Consider the following 27,588-nt stretch of genomic DNA (forward strand, 5'->3'; position numbering starts at 1 on the left):
TGGGGACCAGCTTTGAGATCCACCAGCCTAGATGTTTCAGGATGAACACAGAGGAGCCGCTGATGTTTTCTTGTTGGTTTTCCCCTGTGTATTCTTTCTGTTTGTTTGTTTTTCCAGGAACCAGTCTTATTTCCTCTCTTTTCAGTTCCTGAAGGTAAACACATCTTACAGTTGGGATGTTCTAGGACTTCATCGCAGTACCTTGAGCTCGACACAGAGGGAAAGGAGGCCAATAAAATGGCCGCTCAGCCAGCTCAGCAGGCAAGTAAATAAGAGACCTTTTCACTGATCTCCTTTCGACTCTTCTACCTCCTTTATTTCCCCTGCCAGTTCTGTGCTACACACAGACACACACACACACAGTCACTCAGTGTGTGGAAAACCCCCCTAATAGGAGCTCCTCTGACTTTGGTCAGAGTAAGAGGCTGGAACTTTCCCCCCATTAAGCAGACACTTTGAGTGCCCCCCGCCACAGACCCTTACTCACTTCTGATTTTGGTTCAACTATAGTAGATAATGTCCTTGCCAGCTGCCAAGCATCCCACTTCAAATATCTGTTGGGCCTCTTTGACTTTCTGTAGTAAAGTGCTCACAGAAACCCTGAGAAATGGCTCAGTGTGTGCACAGGCTAGCCAGAAGTCTGGGGGATGAGTGTCCCTAGGGAACAATCTTTTAACTGCAGGCCAACATATGTGGATGAACGCCCCAGCCTTTGCTGAGACGAACCTGAGTCAGACCCTACATGTTCCTCAGGCATCTCCAGAGGGATTGATTCCACAGGGGCCTGCAGCCGTGACCTGCTTGACGACATACCTCTTACTGGCTTGTTTTCCTTTCCTGTTTCTCCCTCTTGCTCCCTCACTCCTGATACCCACGGTCACCTCCCTAGTAAACTACGTGAACCCAAGTTCTCCTCAGACTTGCTTTCTGGGAACCCAGTCAAAGACCCTGTCTTTGGGTTCCCTGGAAGGTGACTCTGAGGAGATACAACTCCAAGGGAATGAGGAAAGCTGAAGCAGCTGGCAAGGTGGTTGCAGCTGAAACCTCAGCCAGTCCTGATGTGACTCTCAGGAGCTGGGAGGGCCCCTCAGAGCTGTCGCAGATGGAGGCTGGGGGCTCGGCCAGTCATAGATCCCAGGTCATCCCTGGGAGGTGACCTTGCCTTGGGTGAGGAAGTCCCCTGAAGCCCCCTGAAGGATTCCAGGGAGGGGCACATCTACAGTCCGTACTCCCAGCAGCTGGGGTAGGAGTGTTTGTCTTCAGGAGGGGTCTGGACCAGGCACAAGGGACCCCCCAAAACATTGCTTTGTCACTCCTTCTTGGCAGTGCTCCACAGCCCTGCAAGTTCAATCATCTCTGTCTCCCGCAGCCAGCCTTGACTTAGAGGGGGAACTTCCCTGCAGATTCAGTGTTTAGAAAAAGTTAAGTTAAATATAAGTAAATATATTACAGAAACCTAAAATCACAACTATAAAAATTGGCTACAAGGTGCTAAACTTACCTGCTCGTATATAATTAAATTCCATCAACGATGTGATGTTATATTCAAAACATCCTCTCTCAGAAGGGGTGTTTCTTCTAAGCTGTAGTGTTTTAGTTTGTGGACTTTTTTTTTTTTTTTCACACATCGAGTGAAGACAAAAGTGTCTGTCAAGGCACTTGTTATAAAAGGGCAATTAAAACATCCTGGATCCGGTATAACGAACGGATAAGAGCCCTAGTGCTCCTGAAAATACTTCACTAATTACAGTCTCATTTACTGGCAGCCCCTCCCCCACCTCAAAGCAGGTTACCTCATTTTTTAAATTTGAAAAAAGAGTGTTAGGAGCTTTAAGGACTCTCCTCAGGAGCAAGAAACCGTGGCAGCCCAGCATCTCACATTCTGACAAGGAGACCTCCGCAGTCACTGTGCTCTCTGGAAATGAAGAGCAACCCCGACTCCCTCAAACATCTGTCCTTCCAGGGATCCAGGTATGTGTTCACTCACCATCTACTGCCTTGTTTTTGAAAAGCCCTCCCTTGTTAATTGCACTTTTGATTGAGATCATTGTTAGATGCAAGTGCAAGTTTAGGAAGTAATACAGAGAGATGTGTAGCCTCTACCAGTGTCCCCCAGGGGGTAACTATAGCAAAGCTATAGCTTGATGCCACAACCAGAGCAGTGACATTGATAGAATCCAGCCATCGTCTTCTGAGTTCCCCATATTTGCCTGCGCTCACTTGTGTGTGAGTGTGTTTTGTTTTAATATCAGTTTACCCCATGCACAGGTCCTTGTGACCTCCACCGGAGTGGAGATACAGAACATTCCATCACCACAAGGATCCCTCTTGCTGCCCTTTCATGATCCCACCCACCTCCTTCTGGCCCCCTCCACCATATTCTCTCCTGCCGCACCCCAGGTCCTTAATTTCTGGCACCTGGAAGCCACTCATCTGTTCTCCTTTCTAAAAACTGTGTCATTTCAAAACGGTTAAGCACATAGAATCACAGAGTATATAACCTTCTGGAATGGGCTTTTTTCACTCAATATCATTTTCTGGAGAGTCATCCAAGTTGTATCCATAGTTCATTCCTTTTTCCTGCTGACTGCTGAGAAGTATGCCATGGTATGGATGTGTTATAAATTATTTAAGTCTTCACCAGCCAAAAGACATCTGGGTTTCTAGTATGGGAATATTATGAATTAAGTTTCTATTCATGTACAGGTTTTTGGGTGAACCTAAATTGTCATGTCTCTGGGATAATTGCCCAAGAGTACAAACCCTGGGTCATATGGTAGTTGCACATTTAGTTCTTTAAGAAACTGCCAAACTGGGGCACCTGGGTGGCTCTGTTGGTTAAACTTCTGCCTTCAGCTCAAGTCATGATCCCAGGGTCTTGGGACTGAGCCCCACTTCGGGCTCCCTGCTCAGCGGGGAGCTTGCTTCTCTCTTTCTCCCCCTGCCATTCCCTCTGCTTGTCCTCTCTTTCCCCCTGTCAAATAAATAAATAAAATCTTTTAAAAAAAATGAAAGAAACTGCCAAATGGTTTTCCCGAATCATTGTACCATGTTGCATTCCCAACGGCAGTGCATGAGACATCTAGATTCCCTACATCCTTGCCATTATTTGGTATCATCACTATTTTTTACTTTAGCCATTCTGATAAGTGTGTAGTGATATCTTAATGTGTGGGCTTATTCTGCATTTCCCTGAAGGCTAATGATATGAACAGCTTTTCGTGTGTTTATTCACCATCTGTATATCCTCTCTTTTGAAAACGTTTATTTTTCTATGGAGATTTTCCAGTTTTGTTTTGTTTTATTTACGGGCTGCTGGGTGGGGAGGGGTTTCCCTAGGCCAGGCAGGCAGGTGTCTCTAGGTGGGGGGAGGGGAGTCGTAAGCCCATGCGGACAAAGAGACTACCTGGCCTGCTGGGCCATTTGGGTTGGGATCTCTCTAGCTAGAGCTGCCTGCTTAGGCATCTCTCAGTATCTCTTAGGAGAAGAGAGGAATCTCAGGCTGGGCGAGGAAGGATAGCCTTATCCTTGCCACTTACTGCTCCCCAATGAACTCCTTTACCAGTCGTTCTGGGCTTGCCTGGTGTTGTCAGAAGGACTTCCATCTGACCTAGGAGAGAAACAAGCCCAGCTGGGTGTCTTCTGTTGCTAGGGTATGGGTTAGGAAACCCCAGGCCTGGTCATTTTCTTCTGTTGAGTGGGGGTGACTGACATTACAATGCCCTGAAGCTGTGTTGTGGTTTTAATTTGGGAGTCCCAAACCAGTTTCTTTCTCCTACCACCTTTAAGATTTCTCCTTTGGTTGCCTTCTGAATTAGAGTTGCAGGGATTGTAATCACATTTAGCAAGGAAGAGCAGGGAGAAATATGCATATACCATCTCGTCTGAACTGGAAGTCTGCAATGTTCTTTTGAGTTTGTATTTCAGCTCAGTTACAGTTTAGTTTCACCTTCTGCCATAGAGAGAGAGAGAAAAGAGAGGTAATTTTCACCCAAGCTGGCTCTTCTGTGATCTTAGATATTGTTCCCAGAACATTACTCATGGAAGTTTGGAAGAAGTCAAATTCTCTCATCAACTCCAAAAATTTTAGAGTCAAAGGAATCTGAGAGATTATGTAGGCCAATGATTTTTAAACATTCTGAATCATGAAACACTTCCCTCTTCAAATAAACTCCAATGGGGAAGGTCAACATTTCGACATTTAGTCAGGCTATGTGGGCCGTGTAAGGGGGAGACTCAACCCTTCACTGTTTACTCCCCTCCCCACCCAACCAACAGATTCAGAATGTAGAGGCTTTAAGGAGAACAGCTCACAGGGATCCATATAGTCCAACCCCTTCTTTTTATAAATGAGTCCTCTGAAGCACAGAGAAGATATATAATTTGCTTAAAGCAACAACAAATTAGTGGCACAGCTGGTATTAAAATCTAAGTCTTCTGAGCTAGTAAGTCTAATTCTAGCTACTTACCCAAAAGAAATAAAAATATATGTTCATCCAATGACTCGTACAAGAATGCTCATTGGTGGCCTTACTCAAAATAGCCAGAAGCCAGAGGCAATCCACAGGCACATGAACAGGTGAATGGATGTGCTACTGGGTCTATACAGCAGAATACTACCCAGCAATGAAGAGAAACATGCCATCAATGCACACTACAATGTGGGTGAATCTCAGAAGCTTCATTTGTAGTTAGAGAAGCCAGATGCAAAAACAACCCATATGGTATGACTCCATTTATATAACCATCTCAAATTGACCTTAACAATCACATTTTTCCTCTTCAGGACTTGGCCATGACACTTCTATCCTAAAATATGTAGGTTATAATACTCCTGGTCTCCATGTCCATAAAGTGGAGTAGCTGATCTATACGGCTTCTACGGCCCTGTTCTGTACTAAAACAATGAGATTGTAATGCAAGGGACAGGACAGTGGGAGTTGCTGCATAGCCAAGAACTTGACTGGAAATACATTACAGGGAGAAGATGGGAACTGGTGCCCACCCAGGACACCCAGAAGGGCTGTGAGAATGCATAGGTCCTTCAGACACCTATAGAGAACAGCAGCCCAACCATGATTCTCCACCCCAACTTACCATCATCTTAGCAGTGTGCTCTGTGTCTGTGTCCCTGTTCTGTCCACAGCAAATTGGATCAGGGTCTGAGAAGAGCTGAGGGCAAAAATCTATGGGCTGTGCAAGAAATGCAGGGCACTCTCAGTGGGGGGACCCTCCTGGACAAACAACCCACTCAAATCCTCTGTCTATCCAGTTCCTACTCTGGAACTTCAACGAGAATGATGTGTGTTTCTCTGTTCATGGCCATGAACCAAGCCAGTGAGGACTATTCTCGTTGACCAAGGAAGTCCACAGATCCTACCTCAGTCCAGAGAACTCAGCCCTCACAGAACTAGGTTGCTGTATGGGCAAATTCTTCTTCCACCACAAATTCCTCTGTACCCTCAGTCACAGATTCCTTTTGGTCATGGGTATTTATTATAGCCTTTCCCTGGGAGGCTTAAAAATTTGACCATCTAGCCTGGGAAGCCTAGAATCAGAGGAGAAATTTGCCTCCCAGCAGGCAGGGGCAAATAGAAGAGTTGACACCACTCTCTAGAAACCCCCTGCTGACTTCAAAAGACAAGCAGTGCCTCCATCTTTCTTCCATACTTCATTCCTTTTGGAAGGATATATCCAAATTAAGGCCTTTATTTCATTCTACACACAAGGGTGAGTACTGATCTGCTTGGGTGAATTGCAAGACTCTCAGTGGATCATCATTTCTAGCTGATGGAATCATTGTGTATTAAGGTTTTCAGGTACCCCACTCAGAAGATGGGACACATCAAGACCACCTGTGCTGGGAGGGTGGCAGGAGAGAGAGAGAGCAGGCCACCAAGTTCTCTCTCCAACCTACAGCAGGGCATTGAAATAAGTGGGCTCTCACCTTTGTCTCATTTTCTATGACTTCTCTGCCCTTTCTCTAGGCTGAACACACCCCAACACTCACCCGGGCTGTACAAGGCTCTCATAGTGGGTTATGGGAGAGGAGGGAAGGGGGCAAAAGAGGAAGCAAGTGATTTTTTTAAAATACATTGCCTCGTGTCCGGCCCATGCTAACCTCTAAAGGTCAACATTGCTGGCTTCCTAATCTACTTTGATTACTAATAATTGAGGATTTTACCGTTTGGTCTCTTTAGTTGCGAGTCACAGCAATCAAACCTAACTTCAACCAGAATTAAAGGAAAAGCTGAACAAGCAGGACTTGGAAAGGACAGGAGATTCATGGGCTCTAGGAATCTCAGAAACTTACAGAAAACCTCTTCACACAAATGCTCAGAACAATGGCCCTGAATGTTCTCCATCCTTGATCACTCTATTTAACATTCAAATCCTCAAGACATGCACTCTGATTGGCCTACCTTGTGTGACGTCCCTGCCCAACGCCCACTGGGACCATACAGAATGAGGCAAGAGTCTGGGTCTGGGTCTGGTTATCAAAAGGCGGGGAATAACTCTCATATTTACCATAGTCTCAAAGGCCCTACTCCATATCATTTGATATGCCACTTGCCCCATATCTGCTGTTAAGACCCAGTGCCTGCAACTCATCAAACCCTTTCTTGATGCCAGACCTTCACACTTACTACTCTCTTGGCTTGGGACACACCCTGACCTTCACCTGCCTGGCTCCTGCTCACCTCCAAGATCTCAGAGTGGCCATCCCATCCTATCCTTGTTCTTCAGAGCACATGTTATAAATGATTCTCATCATTGCATGCTATGCTGTTTAATGTCTGTCTCTCCACTAGGCTATAAACTGCACGGCAATAGGCATGGAGTTTGGTCTTCGACATTTTCTGCACTGCCCAGCAGGTCAATAGCACTGAGCATATATTTGTAAAGGAACATGAAGGAAAGAGAATTTTCCTTCCTTCTTCTGGAACTTCAGGAAGGAGTCAGAATGCCCTTCACTCCTTGAGGAGTAAGACTATAGTTTGGGGGAAGGCACTTTTAGGCTCCTAGCTAGCTCCTCAAAGCCTGGTAGAAATCACTGGAGTTCAGAGTGAAGGTTTGGAGACAAAGCCACAGCTCATGAGAAAATACTGCTTTGCCATTTCTTGGCTTTTTCCCAGGAGGATGATTTCTCCAGGCATCTCAGGAGTACGAGCAAGAGATTGTGGTAGGATCGAAGTATCAAATTCCTAATGCCATCTCAAACCATTCCACATCACCATAATTTCAATCAACTGCCACTGAAAATTTTTATATTAAACATAAAAATAAATAAGCCCTGAGGATGAAAGAGCCAGCGCAGGGAATATAGCCAATGGTATTGTACTAGCATCGTGTGGTGACAGATGGTAGCGACACTTGGCGGGGAGCACGGCATAATGTATGGACTTGATGAATCGCTATGTTGTACACCTGAAACCAATGTAATATTGTGGGTCAACTATATTCAAATTTAAAAAATTAAAACAAATGATAAGTTCTCAACATTCAGGAAAAGTACCCATAAAAATGAAATAAGGGGGAAAACTCCAAGCCGCTTGTGGTACTAGTTCTAAACAGGGGACAAATAATGTGCATATAGTTTCTCAACAGTGACTACTGGGAAGTGAGGTCTTACCTAAGGATGGCATCATCAAAAGAGAGAGTTATCATTTTAAAGGTGGAGCTAGGGCCATGGTTGAGTTGTTGGCCTCTGTACCCTATAGCCCTGGATTCAAGTTCTAATTCAACTATCCAGTTGTGTGACCTGAACACTTTACTTAGCTCTCTGTACCCCAGCTTTTTCACTATGAAATGAGATGCTGGGGTTGTTGCAATGCCCACATTGTAGAGTACACATATGGGACTTAACATGTGGGCCTGGCCAGTGCAGAACAGGAATACGTGTTAGTCGGCCATTATCGTGTGCCTAAGGCAGTGTGTAGCAGGTGCCTTAACAAGTTTAAAGACCCGTTTTGTTAATCTGGAAAGTAGTCTGGGATAGGTAAGAGGAACTGAACTCTTCTGCTTTAGAAATTAGAAGAAATGTGGGTGTTCCAAGGCTGGATACCACAGAAGAGAGATGAGATCATCCAAGGTAAGCAGCAGTCACTGGGAATTTCCCACTGCCTAAGAGTACTAAGAATGTGGATTTATAAGAGTTCATTTCAAGTCATTTACTGGAGTAGCTGACACTATTAAAATGTTGCTATATAGAATTTCCTTGGGTGGATGATGCTTCTGGGAAATTGGGGAAAGAGAGACCTTTTCCTTTGGGGATCCTCATTGAAGGGTCAGAAAGGGCAATAGCAAGAGAACTCAGAATGATAGTCAGGAACCCAGGGCTGCCAAGAAATGGGAGCAGTGTCTTAGACTCAGGAAAAGGTAAGCTTCTCCCTGACAAGTGGGCTGTTGGGCTTCTGGCCATGTGCAGGGTGATCAGTATACTTTGATCAAGCATAATTTATGAAATAATGAAAGTTCAACTTTACTGTTAGATTGTCCTCACACTTCCCTCTTAATGGTAATTCAGTGGGAGTGACTTTCCCTGCCCCTGAATGAAAATGGTCTGCAGGCCCATGAATTTTCTGCTCCCTTTTAGGTAAAAGACAGTCCTATACTTATTTTGCACCACAAAAGAATCTCAATTGCAAAATTAGAATGTCCAGTCCAAGACAGGAGGCAAAACCATGCACTTGATTTAGCCTTGTAACTTTTTGCTTTCCCAGCTAGGGCTTCAGATTGGAATCTTACAAAGGGAAGGTATGCAAGGTGACTTCTGGTCTACTTCCTCAACTTGCACATTACCTCTCTTTCCCCGCACCTACCCTTCTGACCTGGATTCACCTGGGCCGTTCTGATTTTGCTGAGGCTGGTACATTCAAAATAGAACTTTAGCTGGGATGGTGGCAATAGCAGGGACATCTCACTCCATGTGACCTCTCCACATGGTGAGCTTGGGCTTTCTCAAAACACCCTGGCTTTCAGATACGCAGACTTCTTACCTGGCTTCTGAGTTTTAAAATTAAGTCCAATCCACTAGTCCTCTTAAAGGCTAAGAGTCAATTCTGCCAAATTCTATTGGTCAAAGCAAGTCACAATCCCAGCCCAGATTCAAAGGAAGAAAAGACAGACTCTACCTCTCAGTGAGCAGAGCCAGAAGTGTGTACAGAGATGGGAGGAATGATTGGCAGCCATATTTGAACACTATACACCACAGTGATGGTGGTGGTAGGTAGAGGTAGGAAAATCTGACTTAAACAACTTACTCTCTACCCTTTGGTCCTGGCAGATGTTTGAAAATGACTCTTTCTTACACATCAATTACCAGGCAACCTTCCCTACAGTTCTTTTCTTTAAAAAAAAAAAAAAACTATTTATTTTAGAGAAAGAGTGTGAGAGGGAGAAGGAGAGAGAGAATCCTAAGCAGGCTCCATGCTCAGTGCAGAGCCCAATGCAGGGCTCAATCTCACCATCCTGAGATCATGACCTGAGCTGAAATCAAGAATCAGATAATTAACTGACTGAGTACCCAGGTGTCCCCCCTCCATGCCCCTCACAGTTCTTTTCTTTCAGGTAGCTCTATCTCTGAACTCTGGGGCCACTTGTGATTACTTCCTTAGTCACTAAGAAATGCAAGTAAAAGAAAACTTCCTTCAAACCTAATCTGGGACAGAATTTTTTTTAATAGAATATAATTCACAATCCCTTTTCTGAAGAATGTTTAAACAATTTTCCAAAAAAAAAAAAAAACCTCAATGGGATTAAGTCTTGGCTCTAAGAAATGAATTACCTACCAAGGTGACTGATAGCTGACTATAAGTCAAGAGTCTAGTGATCTTAAACCAGTCTGTCATATTTTGTACCAAAAATTATTATTTAGCCATTCTATTTCCCTATAAAATGTCCCTCTCAAGGGTAGATCTTTGAATTGGCCCATATGGTTCTTCCTTCACACGCATGTTTGTAAGAAAAGTTTAAAATGAATGCTTCTATCTAGAGTGAAATTTCCTTTAAAATAAGCATATACATCCTGTCCCATCCCTTGCCCCACCAAACCCTTGATAGGATAGCATAGCTACCCTGATCTTGACACCGCAAACAGCTCCAGGTTTCTCGGATGAAGATCAAGCCCCAGGTACTATATCCCCAACTGAATGAAACACATGTCAGACACTCTGAGTCATCCCACAGAAGAGCCATTCATTAGGATTGACTAAGGGAGAAAGCCCCCATTTCAGTACTCTCCCATTCACTACCAAGGAGGGTGGACCTTCTAAGAATCCATTCTTACCCAAACTTAACAGTATCATTTTCAAATTGCATTTTGGTCTTATATTTTAGTTTGGAAACTTGATATCCATACATGTATGGCTCGTTCAAAGTTAAATTTTATCATGCTGTTACTTGTTTCATAAAAGCTTGGACTTTTTTTTCTCTATTAAAGGGAAGAACAGTCCCATACAGCCAAAAGTATTGACAAGAACCAAGGCAGCCATACCTGGCTTAGGTATATAAGTTCATTAAACTTCAACCAGCTTACCCAAATTATGGAGTTCATACCTAAATATGTCTAATGAAGATGTTACTCTTCCCCTTCTCCCAGCCTGAAAATAATTATAGATCATAATTTTCCATCAATATACACTGAGATCTGCCAAGTTGGTAGCTACTTCATGCTTCCTTCCAACCTTGAAAACAGGCTCCAAATTTTATATTACTATCATTTTCTTGGAAATTCAAAGTATGGGTGATATTATTTCATTACTTAGAACTGAGAAATATTTATTTTCTCCCTTTCATGTCCCAGGGTCACAGACTCCTGTAAAGAACTGTAGAAGCCAAAGAAATCTCTTTAGAGTTTATAGTTTCCATCTGACTATTTCAACCACAGTCATAGATTTTTTTTCTTCTAACATGCCATTATGGGCACAGGGAGCCTCTGACTTATGACTTACAAAGACCTTGCTTACAGATTTCTGTTTAAGCATTTTCTTCCCTCTGTATTCTGAAGGGTCTGTAGCAATGAGAATGGAAGGGAAGAAAGAATGCAGAGATATTCTAAAAGCACATATTATTATGTGCTTTTATGTATATTACACATATTATTTCTTGGTGAGCAAAACTTGGTCCTTCATTTGGAACATAGATGAATAGTTCACCAGACTGTTGTGTAACCAAACATTCATCATTATTATCATTCAAGAATGTTTTGTGTTTCTCTTAAAAAATTTAAATTCGTAGGAGTCTTCCATATAAAAGTGGAGGTGAAGAGTGGGGAAGGGCTCAAATCCTGCCACTGGATTCTCAAAAGAAAGAAAGAAACTAGAAATGTAAGCAAGATAAAGTACCGTCCATTGTATTATCCCAAATCACCATGTTTATGACAATTAAGCCATCCTAATATCTTGACCATTACCTTTATTTTGAGCTCCTCATTAAAAATTTAACAGTAAAAGAACCCAAGATGGAAAATAAAGATACTCTACAAACAGAAAACTCATCTCTGAGTAAATTTTAGTGATCATATTTGACTAAAAATCCCAGCATCCAGTTTCCCTTCCCCTTCACCCACTAGTGAAGTCATAATACTTGAAGGGACTTGACAGGTCCCCATGATGGGTGGCTCTGATCAGTGGTCATCCAGGCTCTCTAGGACTATCTTCAGGGACAGCTAGCTCACTACCTTGCAAAATAACCCATTCCATTGTTGGCACCTACTTATTGTCAGCTCTTATATCCAGCTAAGAACATGCTTCCATGTGACCTCCTCCCTGGAGCAGGTTCTAGTTCTGCTCTTTAGAGCAACATAAAAAAAGTCTAGTCCTGCTTCCCAATGGGAGCACTTCAAAGGTAAACAGTAAAAATTCCATGTTCCCACATTTGTTACATGTCAATTATCTATGACTGTATACCCCAAAATTTGGTGGCTAAAAATAACCACCATTTTTATTACTCTTTATTCTGTGGGTTAGAAATTTGGACAGGTCAACAGGACAGCTCTTCACTGTTCCATGTGACTCCACTGGGCCTGGAGGATAGAAGATGGGCCCACTCAACCATCTATTTTTGAAGTCCCACTCCATAATAAATGACTGGTGCTGTCTCTTGGGTGGGCACTTGGATTCTCTTCCATGTGGATTCTCTCTCTCCACTTGGTCACTCATTCAGTCACCCAACCTGAGTTTCATTTTGTGGCAACTCTCTCATAAAAGGGCAAAATCAGAAGCTGTTAAACCTTTGAAGTCTTAGGCCGGGAAGTCACATCGTCACTTTGGCCATGTTCTACTGTCAAGTTGCAAGGCCAGCCAAAATTTAAAGGAGGAAAAATCAACTCTACCTCTTGGTAAAAGGAGAGGCAAAATCATGTTACAAAAGGGCACATGGCCTGGGTGGAATCATTGCAGTCATTTTTGGTAACAACTTACCACTGAAGGTTGCAACCTATAACAAAAAGGGTCTTCGCCATTTGGCTCAGCATCTTGTAGAAGCACTCTAGTTGAGGTGGCACATTTTGTAAAGGGTTATTGACAAGCAGGAAAATCACAGAAGGAGAATTACAAATGGGCAATAAACATAGGGGAAAATGTTCAATGCCCATAATAATGAAAGCTCCGAGAGGACACTTCTTATCTGCCAAAGTTGCTGTCTTTAAAAGTTATCCACCTTTGAATGTAAAGGATCTGTAGCATAAACATTTGCAATTTCAACTATTTGAAAGCAATGTCAGAGGCTACATTTGACCTGTAGTAATTTGAAAGTAAGCTAAGGCCCAAATTTGAATGCCACACTCTAGGAGTACAGACAGAGTCGCTGGAACTAGAAATGGAGCTCTGAAGAGCCTCTAAAAAATAAATCTCAATTCAACTTTGCTGTTTTCTGCTACTTCTGCATGTCAGTCTACTTGTAACCTGGAAGGAAATATGCCAAAATGTCAAGAATACCTGAATAGTGGGTGATTTATACTGTCTTTAGTTTTTTTTGTATTTTTCACGTTGCTTTGTTTCCAAATATTTTACTTTTATACTCAGCTAAAAAGAGTAAAGATTAGGCCCCGGATTGAATGCAATTTTCCAATTAGGGTTTCTTTCATTTTCTTGAATAAGACAAGCACCCTCCATCCAGATCTTTGTGCTCATGGTTCTTTCCCCTGAGGTGCTCCCCTCCCCCACATCTTATTCTTTAATGCCCTCAAATCTTTATCCAAATGTCAATGAAGCTAGCTCCTGTCACCTTATTTGAAATTGCAAATAACCCCTTGTAATTACAACATTGCCTTTCTGCCTTCCCTGCTGATTTTTTCCTAAGCTCTTATATCTATCTAATAGCTAGTATAACTTATTTATTTGTGTATTGTCTCTTCAGCCCTACTCCTCATAGAATTTAAATTGCAAGGAGGCAAAGAGGTTGTATCCCCACAGCCTAGAACAGAGCCTGGCACACAGTAGGTCTTCTGTATATGTTGTGGTATGATGAGCTTTTAAAAATCAGATTCAGGGGGCGCCTGGGTTGCTCAGTGGGTTGGGCCGCTGCCTTCGGCTCGGGTCATGATCTCAGGTCCCTGGGATCGAGCCCCGCTTCGGGCTCTCTGCTCAGCGGGGAGCCTGCTTCCTCTTCTCTCTCTGCCTGCCTCTCTGCCTACTTGTGATCTCTCTCTGTCGAATGAATAAATAAAATCTTTAAAAAAAAAATCAGATTCAGTCCTGAGACCGACATTCCACATTTCTCTTCATTCAACTTCCAACAACATCAGGTTTCTTAGCAGTCACACTACACAGCTGCCCCTTATTAAATCTGTCAGTGAAACTTCAGACCTTGTGTAGAGGAACTACTCTCATATCCTGTCCTGGTATAAATCATGACTCTATATTTTTTATTAAATTTTAAGTTCAACTCCCTGCATTTATCTTGCAAGTGTCAGCCATCTTTCCAACCTGTCAAAATCCTTTTTGGAATTTTGATTCTAACATTTCTTGCATTGGCTGCAGTTCCCCGTTTTGTGTCTGCAGATTTGATAAATGTTTTAAACATCTTCATTGGTTTGGGTGGGGCAGGGCCTGATGAACGAGTGGAAAGTGTGGAACAAATGCTGACTTGTACCAGATAATTTGTGCATATGTACATTCTCTTGCTTAATCCTCTTAATGACACCATGAAATGAATGTTATTTCCAGTTTACAGGTGCAGCAACTGAGGTTCAGGTTAGTACGGCACTTCCTCAAGACTTCACCAATAGTAAGTGATGGAACCAGGATTCCTACTTGGATCACCAAAACCCATACATAGCTGTTATCTAAAAACTGTCTCAGGGCTTTATGGCCACTAAGAACCCTTAAATTCCAGAAGTAGTTTGCTGGCTACAATCCTAATTGAAGTTACAAGCACTGCACTTTAAACAATACTTCTGGGCCAATGGTTAACTCTCACAATGCTTTAGGATCACTTGGGAAATTAAAAAAAAAAAATACTGCCCAGGTTCCAACTCCCAGAATTTCTGATTTAACTGGTCTGTCATAACGCACCCTATTTTATGCAACTTGCCCACATGACCCCAAGGTGCAACTAAGGTTGAGAATCACTGCATATAGACAGAAAGGAGGAAATGCAAAACTGCCAATGTTTATTGATTTCTAAATGAGAAATGCTACATTTGCAGAACCCTCAGATGCTCTCAAAAACCCAGGCATACATTACAGATGTATATACAACCAACACGAACACCCCACCATTTGTTCTTCCTTTTCTGGACTCCACCCAGGTTTCCACTATCCCCTTTCTGGAGTGTTCTATATGCCTGTCATACTACACACACGTGTGCATGCACATACACATGTGCACACACACACACACACAATGAGACCTTCTTGGTATCCTGTGCAGGTAGGTCCTAGGACAACTCCTTTCATGCCCTTGAAGTCCTTCCTTGGGGAGATCCCTAATGCCATTTGGTTTTATTTAAGATGGAATAAATCATATTATGCTTTTTTTATTCAAATTACACCAAGAAGCAAACATTTACACCAGTGGGTGTTACATGAACAGATCTATTTCTTCACTATCCTTGTTCTTTTGTTTTGCTTTTCTGCACCAATCTGTCTTATTCCTCACAGATTTAAATTTACTTATTTCTAAAATATCATTTGAATTTGAACATATTCATATATTTTACGATCATGCTTACTTTTGATTGTTTTGCTCCTTTATTTTGTTTCCCTAGGCCACACTGCCTCTCCCTCCATTTTATATACTCCCACAGCCAAAAATCTAAAAGAAATGTAGGGAAACTTCAGTTTTGGCAAACACGGATCTGACCCAGGTGTGAAATAATAACACAAAGAACAATTTTCAATCCCACATTGGTGGGACTGTATCTCTCAGAGGTTTTTTGTTTGTTTGTTTTGCTGTTTTTTGTTGTTCCCCTCCCCTCACCCCACTCTCATGAAGCATCAAATCCCCAGTCAAGTGACTTTTAGATGGTCAATCGGAAACTACAGTGAACGTGTGTTTTTAATGTTAATGGGCCCTAACTTTCTCGGGTAAGTAAATAAAAGCCTTCAGAGAATGTAAAGAAACCACAGTGAACATCAGTCAAAAATCCTTTAAATAGTAACATACCTTTATTATAACATCCCTCCTGAGGATATCAAACTCTAGCACTCTAATGTTGAGACCTCAGTCGTGTGCGTACTGTGTCATGGGGATTGCAGAATGTAGCTTGTGTCTCACCGTACTTCTCTGATAGGCACAAACATATCAGCCCAAGTACTGTCTGATGCTGAGGAGGAGCCACATGTACCAATGCCTCTTTCTTAGACTTCCTTGCCTCTCCATTGGGGGTCAGGCACCATCATTAATGGCTTTTCTGTCCAAATGTGTTTCCTCGGAGACTACTGTCTTTTCCACATCTTCTTCCTCATCACAGTCCCTCCAGCAGACAAACACACACCACCCCCCAGTTCTCAAGCCAGTCCCTTGCTTAGCTTATTTCACCTAACAAATCTTTCATTCAATCCATTCATTCCAGTAGCTGTCATGGCTCGCCCACCAGGTGCAGAGTCTTGAGCTAGATACAGAATAACAGAAAAATAGCTCCCTGACTCTTTTTGTAACCAGTAGGGTTGTAAGGATTCTGGATAATATAAGTATGGTCCCTCCATTTTATGCATGAGGACACGGAGGTTTAAACAGGGGCACCTGAGTGGTGCAGTTGGTTAAGCATCCGATGACTCTTGGTTTCAGCTCAGGTCATGATCTCAGGGTCATGAGATCCAGCCCCTCATCAGGTTCCATGCTCAGTGTGGAGTCCGTTTGTCCCTCTCCCTCTGCTCCTCTCCCCGGTTGCTCTCTCTTTCTCTCTCTCTCTAATAAAGAAATAAAATATTTTTAAAAAGAGAGAGAGATTAGCTCACTTGCCCAAATCCACACAGTTAGTAAGTGGTAGAATAGGAATGGGAGCTTGTGTCAGTCTGACTCAAAAGATCTCCTTATAACTTCCCTAAATAAACTCTTTTCCTGCAGTGATAGAGGGGCAAAGACAGGCAGACAATTTTTCTGGAAAGTTCATTAAGGTTCTGAGTTCAAAGATTAACATTTTCATTTCATTGAGAAAATCAGCATGGTTTTGGGAAGTAGGTCTTTGTAGGCTTTTGGGTGGAAAATTGTTTTTAAATGATATTTTACAGACCCTAATCTAGCAAAATTAACCAGAGGGGAAGAAATGAGTCTTAACAGAGACCAGGTAGCAGGCGGCTGATACAGAAGTAAACACGTGGCCTTAGGGGTTTATTACATCTAGGTTTCAATCCCAGGTCACCAAATACAGACTGTGTAATCCCTGTGGATGTCACTTAACCCCTCTGATCCGCAGTTTCTCCCCTCATCCTGTAAAGGGGGGAGGTGTTACATACCTTGCAAGACTGTGTACTTACTATACTGCTAATGGTGCCTAGCACACAGTAAGGACTTCCCTATGGCCAGATGGGATGGCATATTGAAAGAAAGGAGTGGGGAAGGGGCGCCTGGGTGGCTCAGTGGGTTAAGCCGCTGCCTTCGGCTCAGGTCATGATCTCAGGGTCCTGGGATCGAGCCCCGCATCGGGCTCTCTGCTCAGCAGGGAGCCTGCTTCCTCCTCTCTCTGCCTGCCTCTCTGCCTATTTGTGATCTCTCTCTGTCAAATAAATAAATAAAATCTTAAAAAAAAAAAAAAAGAAAGTAGTGGGGAAGAGAAGGGTTTGGAAAGAACCCAACCTGGACCCACTGTGTAGGCAAAATGGAATATATTCAGTAAATGATTGATGAGAAGGTTGATGGAGAAGGATGGAGCAGAGCCCTTGGCTTTGGGGCTCAGTGAGCCTCATCCCAAAAGAACATGCTAGTAACCAGTAAACAATGCTGCTCAGAACAGGACTGGTCAACTGTACAGCACTTTTGACTTGACAAGAGCCCTTTCAAATCCCTTCTTCTGTTTCATGGTAACATTGTGACCCATACGGGCTTAAGGAGACAATCTGTTCTGTTCAAGGAGAATCCCAATAAATATCCCAATAAATATTTGCATGCTAATAAGAGCAATGAAGTGGTCTTCCACATTCTCTTCAGTAGTCACTGCTTTTGGTCACAGTATAAACATTGTGATGGTCACAGCTGGTCCTTTGGGGAACTTCAAGCCCCCAGTGCATCTTGTAATGATTGGCAGCGCAATGCTGAGTCCACACACAGCCCTCGTTACAGGGCTGTTCACTATCGTGTGGTTTGTGATGGAAGAAAAAAGGAAAATAACCTAAGTAACCAAAGGGAAGGGACAGATTAACTATATTATGATATATTAATACCTGGAATACTAAATGTAGAGAGATGAACAGATAGAGAATAAAGTCCACGATCATTCTTAAGAGGAAAAAACCAAAGCACAGAACAATACAATACAATCCTGTTAGCTTTTTTCCAAAGAAGATGTAGAGATTAGTACACCTAGATTCACCAACAATTCTTAGGAAGATTCCAGAAATGACTAACAGGGTTATTTCTGAAGGGTAGGAGGTGGATTAGGGGGAAAAAATAGTCTAGTCAGCAGTTTTGGTTTTATAAAGTCCTATTCTGTTTGAAATATTTACTTTGTGAATGTATTCGTTTTATGCTAAAAAAGAAAAGTACTTAAAAAAAAAAAAACTCTAGGGGAGCTTGCGTGGCTCAGTCATTAAGCGTCTGCCTTTGGTTCAGGTCATGATCCCAGGGTCCTGGGATCAAGCCCCGCATTGGGCTCCCTGCTCAACTCGGAGCCTGCTTCTCCCTCTCCCACTCCCCCTGCTTGTGTTCCCTCTCTCACTCTCTCTCTGTCTCTGTCAATTAAATAAATAAACAAAATCTTTAAAAAAAATAAAAATAAATTTAAAAAATCTCTAAATACGCCATCAAATCCAGCCGCTTAAATTAAAGAGACAGATGTGCCTCTTGCCCAAGTCAATGATCGTGTTTATATTCTGTATGCTATTAGCTGATTGTTTTGCTCCAGAGGAATTTTATTTGATTTTAAATTAGAGATAAGTGAGTTATACTCATAGGGCTATTGTATTGATACTGAGTGCTGGAATTGAATGCCTATTGGCAAAGACATCCTCATTGATAGGTATTATGAGCAAATATCTTTTCAGATATTTGAACAGTAGTACTACTGAACAGTAGTACCTCCAACACAACAGTATTATGAGTAATGTCAGCAGATCTTTGGATGTGCCCAGTGTGTGCCCAGCTGGGTCCTAAGGGTCTCACCTGCATTATCTCATTTAATCTTCACAACACCCTTGCAAGGTAGGTATTCTTTTTTTTTTTAAGACTTTATTTATTTATTTGACAGACAGAGATTACAAGTAGGCAGAGAGGCAGGCAGAGAGGGGAGGAAGCAGGCTCCCTGCTGAGAGAGCCCAATGCCCGGCTCGATCCCAGGACTCTGGGATCATGACCTGAGCCGAAGGCAGAGGCAAGGTGGGTATTCATAATCCCATTTTCAGGATGAAGCCAACTCTTCCTCTCCTAGCTAGAGAATTCTTCCAAATCATTTCTTGAAATGTTTGAAACCACATGCAAAAAGCATGCTTAGTTGTCATCACAGCATTGAGGACTTGGGACTTTCTTAAGGGCCCCAGATCCAGGGCGCCTGGGTGGCTCTGTTGGTTAAGCATCTGCCTTCAGCTCGGGTCATGATCTCAGAGTCCTGGGATCAAGATCCCCGTGTGGGGCTTCCTACTCAGTGAGGAGTCTGCTTCTCTTTTTCCTTCTCCCTCTGTCCTTCCCCCTGCCTCGTGCTTGCTCTCTCACTCTCTCTTTCTCAAATAAATAAAAAAATCTTTAGGAAAAAAAAAAGGTCCCCAATCCTCTGACATATCAAAATGCTCCAAAAATCCACCTGTAGGAACCCTGAAATTCAAATATGACCTTTGGGGTAGATTCTTGAACCTCTTGACCTCTGTTTTTCATCTCCAAAATGGGAATGGGAATAATCTCCTGATGTCCTCCAGAAATTATTAAAAGGACCAAAGAAGGTAATTATGTGAACACTGCCAGTGTGGTGGTGGAACAAAAGAGATATGTGACTTATCCTCACAGGCAAGAAGACTTAGAGTTGACAGTGATGAATAAATCCAATGTGTTTGTTTCATAGACTCAAAGATTTTTAGCACTGCAAAGATCTCAGAAACCGTAGCTCCCTGATTTTCAAGATAAGAGCCCTTAGGGGGAAAGAGCTAAAATTACCTATCCAGCAACGCACAACAGAATCAGCCCTCAAACCTCAGAGTTTCTAATCCACATCTCAGACACTTTCCACTTCCTTGGCTGTCTCCTCCAGATCCCCATCACTGTGTCATACCCTCTAAATCCTTTACTTGCCAAGTGTTCTTCTAGCAGGGAGATCCACCCCTGCCGAAAGTCAGAGATGTTTCTCTGGCCCTTGGTTTCTTCCTCTGTGAGATGAGTAGCAAGCAAGAGAGGGCCTCCTACTTTTGTGTGTCCCATGTCTAAGAGAGTTGGAACTCCACTGTCTCCAACACTCACCACTCCCAGCAAAGCTAGTTATACTCAGAAGCTCAATAGGCAAGGAATAATTTGTGGAGTGATTGGAATTGTGCCCCAAGGAAGTATCTCAGCCCCAAAAAAGTCTGAAATCCCACTAGTAGAAAGCCATCCCTTTGGGTTAAACTTTGGGTCTCACAATTCTCCATTACTGTGTAAATATCCCGGAAAGGGAAGGTGCAATGGTCACTTCTGGCCATTAACACTGGAGCTTAGGAAACTGGGAAGTAGATACTGGCCTTGGAATTGGAGCTGAGCTCAAATCAAGTCTCTGCCATTCTGTAGCTATGGGAATTTGGAAAAGATGTTGAGCCACGCCAGACCTCGGTTTTCACACCTGTAAAATGGGTATAATCACCCTCCTTTCACCAGTGTGGGGTGAGGAAGGTGTGTGTGTCATCCAGCTAATCCTCCCTCAGTAAATGGTGTTGCCATTAGTATGTTATTAATGATGCTGCCTTTTAAGGCTTGTTTTTTTAAATATGACAGCGTATAGGAAAAACCCACAGAGAATAGGTTGGGTGGGGGTGCTTAGAGACGACTGAGAACATCAGAATATACCAAAACACCAGGCACAAAATCAGGCTCAAGAATCCTAAAGGTTAATTTTTTTAAAGAAGGTATAATTGTGACTCTCTTACACCCAAGAACTGAACTCCTGTCAGAGGTTTAACTCATTAGTTAATAAGGGAATCAGTGAATTCTTACAACCTATTCCAAAAAGAATCCAAAGCATCACACATATATAAGCAGAAAAGGAATCCTGAGACAAAATTACAGAGATGTGCAAAATGAGCCAATAACCAATTGCATTCCTCCAGACACAATGAATTTGTGTTCCTGTGGGGGAAAAATAGTTCGCATTCTTATCAGTTGTCAACAACTTACAGAATTGTAAAAAAAAAAAAAAAAAAAAAAAGAAAGAAAAGAAAAGCTCAATGACAGTGAACAGTGGGGATAACCATGAAAGGTACACTAGACAAAACACTTAGTAATTTTCTTTTCTATTTCAAAGACTTGCACAATTTTTCCTGATGAGTCGTCCAAAGTGGTCCATCACAGCAGCTTCTTGAGGTGAGGGCCACGGGAAAGGTGAACAGGGAGTAGAGGGGGACTTGGAGAGACTATGAAGGGAGACAAAGAGAAAGAACAGGCTTTCTCTTCCTCTGAACCATAAGGGCAACCTGTAATAGAAGACCAGCCCTCCTGGAAGTCTGTTTGCTTTGCCCTTAATAAAAGACAAGCAGTGTGTTACAGAGACTTAATTTATCTCTTGATATCCATTCGGCTTTTCTTTCTTAGCAATAGAATCCACCATTTTTTTTAAGCTGGGCACAGAGCTATCCAGAATAAAGACAACACTTCTCAGGCTCACTGATGTGTTCACATGACTAAGTCTTCGGGACAGTGGGGTGTGAGCAGAAGAGTTCTGGGAAACTTCCAGGATTGGTCCCCATAGGGAAAGAACATGCCCTTCCTTGACCCTTCTGCTTTTCTGGCAGCTAAAAGACAAACGGGATGACTGGAGCTTCTGCAGGCATCTTGGTGAACACCACCTGTTGAGCCTAGCTAAGCATCAAGCTGACAGGAACCCCTCACTGGGATAACTTCATAAAACTACTATCTGCATAAGAGAGAAATGGACCTTTAACTTTTATTTTATTTTATTTTACTCACATTTGTTTCTGCTCTTTTAGTTTGGGTTTTCTGTCACATGCAGCTGAACCTAATCCCAACAGGTGGAGGGAGGAACCCTGGGGAAAGTTTGAGTTGTTTTCCTGGGGAATTTCCATTTAAATTTACTGTGGTTTCTCTGAAAAAAATGCATTTCTATTTATAGTTAAACGTCAACTCTGTGCGGCTGTCCATTACTACCTTCTGCTCACTCACCTGTACACAGCTTCCTAGGGGACAGAGCAATACTTGCCTGTGACCCATAAGGGGCATTTGGAGACCTCACCTAAAATTGACAGCAGAGATTTACAAATAACTACAGTGGGAGAAGCCCAGTGCGGTTCCTGGCATTTGCCGCACACCTGCACTGAAAAGCCGGTGCTCCAGCTCTCAGCGCAGGATGCTCAGGTAGGTTTTTGAGCAGGAAGGGAGCCCACTGAAAGCAGGGCTATGGGAAGGGGACCACAAGGAAGTCCCGCGTGCTGGGAGGGAAGAGTTCACTCCCCTTCTGATTATCTGCATTTTTAGAGCCTGAATAATCCAAAACCACATCCAAAATAAAACCCAGTGGCGTCTGGCTTTTGGACACATTGCAGTGGCTGCAGATTTACCTTGGTGATTATATTTTCCTCTAGCTAATATTATAGTGTGTCGGCATTCCCCAAGCACATGCTAGCTAATTGCAGGCAAAGCTAGCCGAAAGAAACCATATTGGGATTAAAATTTTGTTGCAGATAATCAACAAACCAAATAATCCACCCACTGATAATCAAATTGACCAAACTATGTAATTTTCAGACTCTGCTCATCCTCCGTATATTTCCTGTGATCTAGCAGCTTACCAGCCCCCAGATTCTTTTACACTTTTCTTTTTACAGCACTCCACATTCCATCCACCTCTTTAAATGTCTTCTGAAAACTCCATGGTCTCCGTGAAAATTATGGCTTGTCTTTCAAGCTCCATTAAAAAATCCATATTTTGAGGAATTGTTTGAAGATCTTTTCCCAAGCAGAAAGATAATATTTTACACGAAGAAGCCTAACCTTTCTGCTGACATGAAAACCCTGACAATCACACTTCCATCTGACTGATGCTTGGAAGCCACATGTTGCAGACTTCCATAGAGATCTGACCAAAACATCGAAAAATGTAACTATATATTGTTTCCCTCTTTGACCTCTCATAAATACAAATAAAGTCTTAAAAAAAAAAAAAACACGCACAGGTAAGAGGGACACCTCATCCCACATCGGCAGCATAAGAGGGCATCCAGGCCTGTGGTTTTAGTGTCAAACTCAGTGCCTAATCTCCCTGCAGCCAATTGGAAGGTTAGGGGGAGAGTCCCCAAGAGGCTGCCCACCTTTCCAGAAGCAGCTGACCGCTTGTTCATAGCCCACCTTCACTAGTAAGGTGCAAAGTCTACTTTCTCTGCAAGCTACTGGCATCAGACTCATAAAAATAACAAACGAAAATATCCACATTATTGAAGACAGTCATTTTCACCTCTTAACCTTGCCATCCATTGTCTTTGACAATTGTTGTCTTTCAACTTGACTTAAAGGGGCTTATTTCTTCATTTATTTGTATCTGCTTAGGGCTGCTGAGGTTGTAACCGAGTTCCCACTGTATTAATACAAAGAAAGCCTTACCTCGGTTGTTCTCAAGGGCGATCCTCAGACCTGTAGCATCAGCATCATCTTGTTATAAATGCAAATTCTGGGGCCCCACCACCCTGGATCTGTAGAATCAGAGTCTGGGAATGAAGTGGAGAATGGGGAGAGCCAAGCCCTCTAGGTGATTCTGATGCACACTCAAGTTTGCAAACACTGCCCTAAAGTAATGGTTACTACTCGTATCACTTGGGCACCTTTCCCATGCCAGCTCCCCATGTCCAGAGAATGGGATTTACTAGGTCTGTGATGGGCCCAGAACATTTTAAAAAGTTTTAAAAAGCTCCCTTGTGATTCTTAGACTCAGTCCTAAATAAGAATTACCATGTGGTCCCCCATGAGAGCTTTAAAGTATGCATCTGGCCAACTACCTTGTTTCCACAGTATTTTATTTCAAAGAAAGAATGTGGGAGGGCTGGGTGACGGATGGACAGACCCAGAGAAGAAAATAGACAGGAGATCAGCTTTGCTTCTAGTTATAATAGCCAATACATTTTAGAAGCCTAATTGGAAACCTTCTCAGAACCAAGAGATAACTCCATAAATAACCAAAGATCAAGGTCGTTTAAGACCAAAACTCTCTCATCTTTTCCTTTTGACATACATCCTGCCCTTAATGCATTTCCATCCTTAAGTGTTCTTATTTGGGGTAGCAGGAAAATGAAGAAAGGAAACTGACATTTATGAGCGAGATGCTTTTACTGGGTGACCCATTTAATCAGCTCAACATCCTCCTCAAGGAGCTAGTCGCTCACACACAGGGAAAAACTGAGCCTTGTACATTAAGAAACATGCTCAGTTCCCAACAACTACTAATTGGCCAAGATGAGATTTGAATTTAAGTATCTGGCACCAAAGCCCACACTGGTACCATCTCTTCTCCATACTACCCACTTACATTTTGCAGCTATTGAATTTCCAAGTAGCAATGTGTTTTCCATGCAAAAATTGCCTCCATTGACAGCAAACTCAATTGCTTTGAAACGATAAGGTTTGAAAAACGTTTAAAACCCAGACCAAGTGGAAGAAAATGAAGGCATCTGAACATATTCAGCCCAGAAGAGAGGTTTAAGATCGAGAGCACTTTAATGAGAGTTTTTGCGGTTCTAAAAGATCATTCCACTTCGTAAAATGCAAAGTAGAACTGGAAAGGTGATTCTCCACCCTCACCAGGAACTAATAAAGTACCAGCCCCCATGCTGTCTTGTGTGGGTTTTAGTTTCCGAAATAGGCGTATTTGGTACATGCCCTGTGAAGTCCTGTCTGAGCCACCTATTTGGGGAAGAAAGTGGGGCTCAAACACTTCCAAGAAAAGATTGTGGGTTTTTTTTAAATCTCTCTTTCAGATAGCAGCTTCTAACACAATGCCTAAGACATGGTTGGTTAGTGCTTTCAATATTTGCATGTTGAATAAATGCAGTTGAATTTATTAGCGATTGTTAAACAGAAGAAAGGGTCATCTAGGATATCCTTTGAGAAGCTGAGAAGTTAGAGGTTAATTGATAACTAGATATTCCTCCAACTGAGCCGGCTCTGCTAGACTTTCTGCAATGGTAGGGGCTGAGAAGCTCCACCTCCTGCTCCAAGTCAGTACTAACAAGGGGCTAGCTTTACCCCTTGATAGTTAGCTAATAGTTGTCCCTCCAGAAGTTTACAAAGAACCAAATAAAGGTAAATCACCCAGTCACCAGGGTGGATGGCAAGCACTGCAAAGATACTGACCTCTATTTTCAACAAAGAATTCATTCTTTTCATTCCCATAAACCAACATGCTTGATCCTCACCCCTTGGGGAAAAAAACTCTAAGGTTCAGAACTCTTGAATTCCAGAACACCCTTCTAATCCTGCCCCCAGGAGCTGCTTTCTCATGCAGATGAGGTGCTGGTCTTTCAAAGGTTTCATGAGCTCTTCCATTTACCTCCCCTCCCCATACACACACCTTAATAAACTATTCAGGAAGTTGTAGGCAGAAGGAAATTGTAGATGTCTCAGAATGCATATGCTAATTTCAATTGCATGTCCTTGGTAGGTCATTTGCCAATTGAAGCAGAGAATTACTAACAGCCGACCTTGCTTGTGGAGCTGGGGAATCTTACCCAGAAAAGGCAGAAAATAAACACAAAGCATATGCATGGCAGACGCTCACATATAATGATCCTGCAACAGGCAGAATGCAGATGTTCGGAAGACTTGAAAGAGGGGGCAGCCCTGAACATTGACCCAACAAGGATGAAGACCATCACTCTGTAGGGGACACGGCTTCAGTCATAGTGGGGTACTGCGTGCAGTCTTTCTGATGATGAGGTTATGGCCCACCTGAACAGTCATCATCTGGAGAGATGGTTATAAATACCGTCATCCCCAAACTTCCTGAATCAGAACGCTTGGGGGGGGGCGGTGTCCCAGGAGTGAGTGTTTCAGACAAACACCCAGACAGATAAGTCTTTCTGTGGCACACCAAGTCTGAGCATGACTACCGGCAGAACTTGAAGAACTTCCATTCCAGATGACCAGCCGGGCTCCATTGCCATGGCAACGTGCTTGACAGCCATTTAGAAGCAACTTGCTCTAATGTCACCGCTGAATGGAAACACACTACTGCTCAGAAGTGTCCCAGGAGTCACAATTGAAATAATTAAGAAGAAGTCCTGTCACCGTGTGGGGAGATTCAATCAGCCCCACAGACTGGTTTGCCAAGAAAACACGGAGCTAAGTGCTTTTAGGAGACCAGAACTATATAGAAAACGGGCTTTTTGTCATCCAAGACTTTAAATCAGACAGTCGGTTTGAATCTATGTTGTGTGTTTTTTTTTTTTTAATAAGAAATTCAGAATATTAGCTCCACTAATATCCTGAGATCTGTAAGGGCATATAAGTAAGAAAAGAAGGGCTAAAATTAAAACTATTTTCAAAAAAGCTAAGCTGTTGCTTTTTTCCCTCCTATGCTTGCAAGCTCTGCCAGAGCCCAGCCTATTTTTAAAGACTCCGGACCCACTTAAAGTGGTTTTCAGAGGATGTGGTCACAAATGGTGCCCATGCTACATCAGATCCTGAATAATAGACGTGTGGATCTGGGCAACCATAAGAGGAAAATTTTCTTCATGAAAGAGCAAATGAAGCTGGTGTGTGTGAGGTAACAGTTTTAGTATCCACATTAGTCCCAGATGTTTTTCCAAAGAGACTGAGTTTTATTTGAAAGCTGAGACAGGCTATGGTTTCTTTGCTCTCTTGCCATGCCCTTAGAATAGGAAATAGAGGCTGATTAAGTAATAACACATGGAGACTAATTAATATTTCAAGGTTATCAGATATAGGTCAACTCCCTTTTTCAATAATTTGGAGGCTTGATCATCTTCAATAAGCTTCAAAAATCTCAACGCAAACCAACAGCTTTAAAACAAGAATGAACCTTCGGGTTCTTAATCTTACCAAGCTGATTAGTTCAGGTAGACAAAAGAAGGAAGAGACTCAGAAATCATAGCATCAGTGTTCCCACTTAGCCTGTGTTCAAGGCTTTCCAGAACAAAGGCTACAGCTCCCTTTCCAACCTTCCTTTTGCTACTCCCCTAATACCAGACAAACTGACTTCCCCTATGTATCCCCCAAGTTCATGCCCTCCATTGGCACCTGAGACCTTTGATCATGCAATTTCCACCTTGTCTCTTTCTACATGTCTGCCATCTTCTCTTTCCTCTTCTCCTTGTCCCATCCTTTGAGAATGCCTGAGGTCCTCGTCTTCTGTCCTCCAGCTTCTGGGCTTTCTACCCTCCCTCCTGCACTGACCACCTCACCCCAGGCAGTTACTGTCACAACCCATAATGGGATGAATTGTGTCCCCTCCAAAATTCATATGTGGAAGTCCTAATCTCTAGTATCTCAGGATTTGACCTTAATTGGAAACAGGGTAGCTATAGAGGTAATTCGTTCAGGTGATGTCATTCCAGTGGGTCGTAATGCAATATGGTGGTGATTTATGAAAAGAATACCATGTGAAGAAAAACAGATTTGCATAGAAGGAAAATGATGTGAAGGCACGGGAAGAAGATGGCCATCTTGCAAGCCAAAGAGAGAGGCCAGGAATAGTTGTTTCCCTCACAAACTTCAGAAGGAACCATTCCTGGCTGACATTTTGATCTTAGATGTCTGGCTTCAGAACTGTGAAACAATACATTTCTGTAGTTG

At 42.7% G+C, this 27,588-nt stretch overlaps 1 long non-coding RNA gene across 3 annotated transcripts; it reads left to right on the plus strand.

The window, feature by feature from the left end:
* The first annotated feature begins 1,866 nt into the window (after positions 1–1,866).
* LOC309856514 lies at positions 1,867–27,588 on the plus strand. 3 transcript variants are annotated; one of them, XR_014307244.1, is made up of 6 exons: positions 1,867–1,971; positions 14,176–14,195; positions 21,077–21,135; positions 21,902–22,143; positions 22,614–22,885; positions 25,436–27,588. It is a non-coding gene; the product is annotated as an uncharacterized lncRNA (long non-coding RNA). The 3 variants fall into 3 exon arrangements; XR_014307245.1 differs by lacking the exon at positions 21,077–21,135; XR_014307246.1 differs by lacking the exons at positions 21,077–21,135; positions 22,614–22,885.

The sequence above is a fragment of the Mustela nivalis genome (assembly GCF_964662115.1).
Source record: "Mustela nivalis genome assembly, chromosome: X".
In the NCBI taxonomy this organism is placed as follows: domain Eukaryota; kingdom Metazoa; phylum Chordata; class Mammalia; order Carnivora; family Mustelidae; genus Mustela; species Mustela nivalis.